Source organism: Mus pahari, chromosome 9 (genome assembly GCF_900095145.1).
Source record: "Mus pahari chromosome 9, PAHARI_EIJ_v1.1, whole genome shotgun sequence".
Classification (NCBI taxonomy): Eukaryota; Metazoa; Chordata; class Mammalia; order Rodentia; family Muridae; genus Mus; species Mus pahari.
The window spans coordinates 52,399,057-52,408,346 of record NC_034598.1 but is presented as its reverse complement, the minus strand read 5'-3'; the positions used below and the strand labels follow the sequence as shown (position 1 = coordinate 52,408,346).

At 36.7% G+C, this 9,290-nt stretch overlaps 1 pseudogene; it reads left to right on the top strand.

The window, feature by feature from the left end:
- Positions 1-260: 260 nt before the first annotated feature.
- On the top strand, positions 261-1,217 carry LOC110326100 (annotated as a pseudogene).
- The last annotated feature ends 8,073 nt before the right edge of the window (positions 1,218-9,290 follow it).

Here is a 9,290-nt window from a genome sequence, read left to right as displayed (position 1 = left end):
ACATATTCATAACACAATAAAGATCAACTGAAACATAATATGTGTTATAATAAAACAATACAATTATTAACTATATGATAAAATATTACAACTTTTACTCTTTCAAATGCTTTACATTAATGTATGACTATGAATATGTAATATGGTATATTAATTTTCTGCAAGTATAGGCTGATGTTTGATGTGTGTAAAATTGCATGCTTTTATATCACTTAAAAACATCCACAACACATTGCCTCTCTCCTCCTGTCCCCTCCAGGATGAATCCCATCACGCCGATCAAGATCAAATATAACTGGGAAGGAGACCTCCTCTTCACTGTGGCTAAAGACCTATCTTCAATGTGTGGTGCTTGGGCAATGGCAAGAGGCTAGGCACCAACATGAGCCACACTGGAACTGTGTGGAGTGTGGATGCTGACTGGGACACCAAGCATGTCCTTACTGACTCAGCTGACAACAGCTGTCATCTCTGGGACTGTGAAACAGGGAAGCAGCTGACTCTACTCAAGACCAACTCAGTGGTCCGGACCTGTGGCTTTGACTTTGGGGGCAACGTCATCATGTTCTCCACAGACAAGCATATGGGGTTATCCGTGTTTTGTGAGCTTCTTTGATCTGTGGGATCCAAGCCAGCTTGACAGAAATGAGCCATACATGAAGATCCCCTGTAATGATTCCAAGATCACCAGTGCTGTCTGGGGACACCTGGGGGAGTGCATCATTGCAGGCCTTGAGAGCGGAGCGCTCAACCGGTATAGCGCCAAGTCTGGAGAGGGGTTGGTGATGTTAAGGAGTACTCTCAGCAGATCAATGACATCCAATTGTCTAGAGACATGACCATGTTTGTCACTGCATCTAAGGACAACACAGCTAAGCTCTTCGGCTCTATGAGTCTTGAACATCAGAAGACTTTTCTAAAAGAATGTCCAGATTACTTGGCTGCTCTCTCTCCCAACTATGACCATGTGGTTCTGGGAGGTGGTCAGGGAGTCACGGATGTAAATCACAACCTCTACCAGGAGTGACAAGTTTGAGGCCAGGTTCTTCCATTTGGTTTTTGAGGAAGAGTTTGGAAGAGTGAAGGGCCACTTTGGACCAATCAACAGTGTTGCCTTACATCCTGATTGCAAGAGTTATAGCAGCAGTGGCGAAGATGCTAATGTCCATATCTACTACTTCGACCCACCGTATTTTGAGTTTGAGTTTAAGGCCTAAGGAGCTGGATTTTCATCCACAACGGGGAAGCTGCTTACAGGAGGTTTTAGACTCTGAGAAATAAATTATTTTGTTAAAAAATAATCCATAACATATATGAACACAGAAATTTGGCCTTAACTCTCACTTCTTTTGTCTCAAATCTGTTGTGTTTGAAAATTTTTAGGGACCTTCTTGATATGAAGAGGTGGATTTTAAAAGTAGAAAAATAAAATGAAAATTTGTGAAGACTCCAGATGCTAGGTGAAAATGACTAAGATTATCTTAAAGAACTAAAAAGGAACAGATCTCAAGGTAAGTTTACTGAGTATGACATTCCTAACAATATTATAGTATAAAAACATTAGTTACAATGTAGTAAAACTCTGTTGGGCAGAGCTGAACATTAAAGAAAATGTCCATGGTTGATTTTATTATTTCTAAGCTAGACATTTAGAAAACCTCTCAAATATGATAAAGCAAGTTTCAAAAACATTGCTAATTTAACAAGAGGTGAACATGATTATCAGATGTTATTTTAGCTTGAATAGTTAAAATGGGTGATATTGATGGATGGCCTTGCTATTAATGTGTGGAAACAAACTCTGTAGAACTTATATGTCCTTGGGAGAGCACTGTAGCCACATCCTGAGCAAATCTGCTGACCAGACAAATACATATCTAGAGTGTTGTTTTCTTCTCACGTTTAGCTAATCAAATCTGTCAGTGATTTTCTAAAAACAGCACATTAAACAGACACACTGAGTTATTATCAGCTTTTCAGTGACTAAATGTCTTCCTTGAGATTCTAATATAAATATTTTATAACAGATGACAGGATCTTTAATCCATCACAGGAACAAATAATGACATTTAGAGATAGTTTGAGGAAAATAAATAGGATCAGCATAGGTAGAGCCAAAAAGACACAAAGGAGAAAGAAGGACTTTGCCTCTGAAAATTTACTCTTCCTCTGTGTCCTCAGCATTGTGCAAAGCCCCTGGTGGGGTGCAGACTGTCTTACTTTCATTCACTACAATGTTGAAGGACATTGGATTGGTCACCTTCTCATGTTTTAACCAACAGAGTTGCATCATCTGACATCAATTAAATGACACTTGTGTAATCTCATTCAGGAAAAACACCTTCGTGTAGAAATGTATGTAATCAGAGATCATAACGTTTACTGTATGTTATTGTACATCAAGGTCTTAACCTTTCTTCTTAGAAATGCATTTCAGTTTATGCATTACAGAATTTAAAAACATCTTCAGAGATACCAGAGGCACGAGGGGTAGGTAGAATACTGTGTGATGTTTGGGATCTTGGTAGTGGAGATAATCATTTGCTTTAAAGTCCTTGCTTTACCACCCATTAAAGTGACATCATTTTGGAAGCAGCTTGCTTAAGCTTTGCATGCCATAAAATTCATGCATTAAGTGTATTCAGGTCAATCCTTTCAACAAATGTGTGTAAGTGTGAAACGTCATCGCAATCCGGTATCAAAATCTTTCCACCAAGTTCCTCAGTTTAATTCTCTCTTAGCAAAAATTCCTCTGTAAACATTGAAAACCACTCACTGACTGCTAGACTTTTAGGGGATGCATGCTTTATGCTTTATTAGAAGACTTCATTGGCTTCCTCTTTGCCTTTGTGGACTGAACTGAGCCAAAAGTTTTGCAACTAATTTGAATTCTTCAATTTCCAAAGCACAACAGAGGTGATGTCCACAAATGGTTCTTTGTGTCTGATAAACATTCATGTCATGACCTGAATAAACATTTTATTTGTTGAATTGTTTTACTTCTAAATCAGCAAGGGCCACAAATACAAGCAGAACATTCCCATTCCATAGGAACTCTGCTTAAATGCTAAGATTTAAACATGTCTACCCTTCGATGGAACCCTTCATCTATTCTGGAGCTCAGTCTTCTACTAATGCCATTGAACAGCTCTTGCGAGTCTGGATCAGCTCAGGACTGTTTGCAGAGTCTGTACAATGTTTCCTCCTAGAGAGTGAATTGTTATCTCATGTAACATTTCTCTGTCTCTGATTATGATAGAACAAAGTGAAACTTACTTTATAGTACAAAAAACAACAATGGTATTTTTGACATATAGATGAAACTTTTTTACTTGCAAACTGTTATTGCAATGTATTTATGTCCAATTACTACCAATAACTGATGAAACTGAGGTATGATAAAGTTCATCATAATGAAATACAATGAAATAGAGAACAATTAAACATATCATTGCATTGAGAAAGGATTTTTATCAAACCTAAATCTGATAGGGGACTAATATCCAATATATACAAAGAGCTCAAGAAGGTAGACTCCAGAAATTCAAATAACCCCATTAAAAAATGGGGTACAGGGATAAACAAAGAATTCTCAACTGAGGAATGAAGGGCTGAGAAACACTTAAAAAAAATGTACAACATCCTTAATCATCAGGGAAATGCAAATCAAAACAACCCTGAGATTCCACCTCACACCACTCAGAATGGCTAAGATAAAAAATTCAGGTGACAGAAGATGCTGGCAAGAATGTGGAGAAAGAGGGACACTACTCCATTACTGGTGGGATTGCAAGCTTGTAAAACCACTCTGGAAATCAATCTGGTGGTTCCTCAGAAAACTGGACATTGTTCTTCTGGAAGATCCAGAAATACCTCTCCTGGGCATATACCCAGAAGATGTTCCAGTTGGCAATAAGGACATATGCTCTACTATATTCATAGCAGCCTTATTTATAATAGCCAGAAGCTGGAAAGAATCCAGATGTACCTCAATAGAGGAATGGATACAGAAAATGTGGTACATTTACACAATGGAGTGTTATTCAGCTATTAAAAACAATGAATTTATGAAATTCTTGGGCAAATGGATGTATCTGGAGGATATCATCCTGAGTGAGATAACCCAATCACAAAAGAAGTCACTTGATATGCACTCACTGATAAGTGGATAGTAGCCCAGAAACTTAGAATACCCAAGATACAATTTGCAAAATACAAGAAAACCAGGAAGAAGGAAGACCAAGATATGGATACTTCATTCCTCCTTATAATAGGGAACAAAATACCCATGGAAGAAGTTACAGAGACAAAGTTTGGTGCTAAGACAAAGGATGGACCATCCAAGACTATCCAACCTGGGGATCCATACCATAATCAGCCACCAAACCCAGACACTATTGTACATGCCAGCAAGATTTTGCTGAAAGGGCCCTGATTTAGAAGTCTCATGTGAGGCTGTGCCAGTGCCTGACAAATACAGAAGTGGATGCTCACAGTCATCTCTTGGGTGGAACAAAGGGCCCTCAATGGAGAAGCTAGGGAAATTACCCAAGGAGCTGAAGAGGACTGCAACCCTATAGGTGGAACAACAATATGAACTAACCAGTACCCCCAGAGCTCGTGACTAAATATGTAGCAGAAGATGGCCTAGTCGGGAAGAGAGGCCCCTTGTTCATACAAATTTTATGTGCCCCAGTACAGGGGAACACCAGGGCCAAGAAGTGGGAGTGGGTGGGTAGGGGAGCAGGTGTGGGAGGGAGGGTGTTGGGGACTTTTGGGATAGTGTTTGAAATGTAAATGAAGAAAATATCTAATAAAAATTGAAAAAAAACATAAAAATCATTTATTACTAGCAGATGCTTCCCAGCAGTGGAGAACGTGCATACTACATCTAATATGATAATATGTACCTGTGTTAAGAAAAACTAAAAAAAAAAAAAAGAAAAAAGAAAAAAGAAAAAGAAAAAAGAAAAAAGAAAAATAATTTCATTAATTTTCATCCAAAAGAATACAGAACAGGGCCTGGAAGATGACTTGGCATTAAGAGAACCTGCTGCTCTTCCAGAGGACCCTGCTTCAGTTCTCAATACCCAGTTTGCAGCTCAAACCTGCCTGCAGCTCCAGTTCCAGAGGATCCAAGATCTTCTCTTCTGTCCTCTATGGGCACTACCTGCACATGGTGCACATACATACAACAGGAAAAGCACTCATACACATAATATAAGAAGTTAATAATATTTAAATAGAAAGAATATAGTATGATGCTAGTAGAAATCACCTCAGATAAATATATCTATACTTGAACTTAAGACTCTTCCACTTACCACATTAAACAACCTCTGTATATAGAATAATATAAGTCAATTCATGATGGTTAGTACACTATTGATTAGGGTTGATTTTTTTTCCCCATAAAGTGTGTTCAAATAAAATTGTTTCAGAATTATCATCACCATTTTTCTTTTACTATGAGTTAAAGAAAGGGACATAACTGTGCGTTGGCTAGATTCCATTTTATTTGTTCCAGAAAATCTTAAAATCTTTGGCAACTTTTAGTTTATCACAACTTGGACTCCCTTAACTAAAGCCTCATTTGGGCCAGAGGTTTTTAAAATAAAGCGTTTTGTGGAAAACACACAGGACTGAAATGATCCCAAAGAGGTGAACAGAGTTTGAGAAGAGAACCTATTTTCTAGATCATTTGGTTTGTCTACATAGCAATCAATTTTTCATATGCCTAATGTACTTAGAGAAGACTTGTTTCAACTTGTTAGTGACACATGCACCCTGAATTATCTGTCTATAATTTATTAATGAAATCAATTCTTAGGCTGACATACTCCACTTAGAGGAAAGATTCCTGAGGTCAACCTGTGCCTCAAAAAGAGAGATTTTCCAGCTTGCTGATATTTTTGCACCAGGAAATGATTTGTTATTTTGACGGTTTATTACCTGTCAGCACTTTCCCAAGCTACCTCACGTCTGGCACTTCTACTGACTTCAAAGAAAGTTAAAATGCATTATCTCCATGAGAGCAGGTAAGCAGGCAAAGATACAGTATCTCCTGTAAAATATGGCATGAAAAGCAATCAATGAGCCAGATTTTAAAACAACTGTTTCTAAAGAGAGGGTTATTTACAGAGGGGAATCAGGTGCATGAACACAGAGAGTATGTTTGATAATTGATGAATTGTAGGTGGTAAATATTTCACAAAATGATACATTAAAAGGGAGCTGTGGCATTTAACACATAATTCCACCTCCAGGAACATTTGGGCACAATGGATTTCCTCGTGAGGAATTACTCTAACTATAGCTCTAGGAACCTGCTCTAACTAGACTCATACTTTGTTCCAACAACAACCCAGCAGCTTCTTTATAAGCTATGCACAACCATCTATATTTTATAAGCATGCTTCCTTTCAGAGCATCATAACTGCACCACAGCCTGGGAATCTGGAGATGGTAAAAGCTTTTACACAGTTACAGTAGAGAGATGAGGGCCAGAAGAAATACCTAAGTGGTAGCCTTTAGATAAATGAATGCATAAAACATATATATATATATTAGAAAAAATAATGCTTTGATAAATATCTCTTTAAATTGCTAGCTGCCTCTAGTTATACCTCAGTTCTTATAGATGAAATACAAACAACAAAGAGAATATTGTTTGCTTCAGATCAATATTTGAGGATTTACAAGTTCAGAATTATTGAAAAGCTTTAATCTTTAGAAACTATCTGATAGGACACTGTGAGAGTGCACATTTATAATCCCAGCACTTAGAAGACTGGGGCAGGAGGATCTCACAGCTAGCATAGCCTACACACTGAGACAATACCGAGGAAGTACATACATACACACATATATGTAACGTGCTAATCAAAGTTACATCTTCATTAACCCTTTTAAGACAACTGTTTGTATTTCCTTTGAGAACCGCTGAGTATCTCAAAAGGTACAGCATTTGGTGTTCAGAATCATTGCCAAGATTTTGTCTGCTCACTAGTCTATTTTTAAGCTCTATTGAGTAGCAAGTGATATACAAATCAAACAAATATTCAGTGTATGCATTTTAATGAGTTTGGCCATGTTCATACACTTGTTCTAACAGTCATATATTTATGTATATATAAATATTTATTTGTATATTTCACTTAGAGAAATATTCTTAAATTACTTAGCAGGATATTTATCCCATTAATAGATTTTTAAGTACCCAATCCTGCATCATTATTGATGGCTGGGAGGTTACACTGCAGAACTCGAAATGTGATTATCTTGCTTATCTTACAGGCAGAGACTCAATTCCCACTTACCACTAACCTCACTTGTCCCTCTTCTAGTCCCTCAGAACTGCCATTTGTTTTCTGCTTTTAAAAGTTTAGCTGCTGAGTGATGAATCCTGAAACAGTTTTCAATATTTAATTTGTTCATTTCACGTGGCATATACTCATGCATGTTGCTGGGAAATGTAGGCAAAGCTACCTTTTTCTTAACAGAGTAATACTCTATTGCATATGTATAGCACATTTTCTTTACACTGTTCTCTGTAACAGGATGTTGGGCTGTCTGCTTTGTGTGAGTATGAGTGTGTGTTGTGTGTGTGTGTGTGTGTGTGTGTGTGTGTATGTATGTGTGTGTGTATGTGATGGTGACTATTGTTTCAATAAGCAATAAGTGATACACATCACTTTGAGAACTTTGATACCTTTGGATATGTTCCTGAAAATGGAACTGGTATATCATAGAATAGTTATGTTCTTTTTTAAAGGTCCTATGAAGTCTTCCATATTAGGTTTAACAGCTCTACTTAACAATGTGTGAAGATTTCTACCCTACATGTTTACCTATATTTTTATGCTTAAATAAGCCTATTAGTATATGTCTATTCAGGTATTGCATATTTTATATTATTTATATATTTTATAATATGTATATATTATATATTTGGGTATATTTATGTAAAGTGACATCTTGTTGGTTTAACTTGCTTTAATGAGCAAACAGGGTGTGTATGTGTGTATGTGTGTGTGTATGTGTGGGTGGGTGGGTGTATGCTGGTTGTGTACATCTTCTATAGAAGGTATCTAATTTATGGTATCAACTTTTTTTCTTATCAGATTGTTTGTATTATTTTAGAACTGTTGAGTTGTAAATGATCCTCTTGTCTTAGATACTAATCCATTGTCAGATACATGATAACATAACTAACCAACATTCTCAATAATAGCACAGTCTCGGTTTCTGTTTTATTGACTGGAGCTAGAATGTTGTAGGAAAGTCTTTGAGAGCTTGAAGGCCTTATGAGCTCTTCCAGCCTTTCTCTGCCTCACCAATGAACAGTCTTCTTTCCCGTTTTCTCCTCTGCCTTCTGCAAGCAACGCTAAGCCCAGCAGCTCCCAGCAGAGGGCAAATCCACAGCTGTTTATCTTCACAGCCTTCAGAACTACGAAGGATAAACTAATATCCAACAATCACCCAATTCCAGATGCTAGCACAAATAAACACAGAGAGTTTCAAGAGACGATAATTTTTCCCTTATTTCTCAAATAAATATCTTTCAGATTTTGATGGAATTGTAGATTGTTTCTGGTAGTATGGGCATTCTTAGGAATATTTGTTCAATCTCTGTTCTTAAAATGTATCTTTCATTGTATGCTTGTCTCCTATAGCTCCTTTATTTATTTATTTATTTATTTATTTCGATTTTATTAGATTTTTGTTACTTAAAACAATTTTTAAATTTCAATATATTTTTTTCCTCATTGTTTCCTTCACCCAGACCTTCCATATACTTTATTCAGAACAAAACAAAACAACTATACAAAAGAAAATATGACAATATTCAGAAATAAAATAAAATAAAAATAAACCACCAAATAAAGCACAGAAAAACAAAACAAAACAACAAGACAAAACAAAACAAAAACTGTGGTGTTCATTGTTTGTTGATCAACTACTCCTGATCCTGAGATCTGGCCTGAAATTGTTGACATACACAGGATTGTAGAAAACTCTTTTTCCTTCTCCTAGTAGAGGTATAAATGGCACACAGGTAAGCTGTTGGTCTATACTCTAGGAGCTAGGTTTTCATGTATCCATTTAGTCATTCATATTTTAACATAACATAAAATATATCAATGTAAAAAAGAAATTATCACACTGAAGTTGAACAAGACAAAACATTAAGAAAAAAAAATCATGCGAGAAGGCACGGGACTCAGAGACCTACTTGTTTATACACTCAGTCCTGTAAGAATACTATATGGAAGCCCTAGTATACTTAG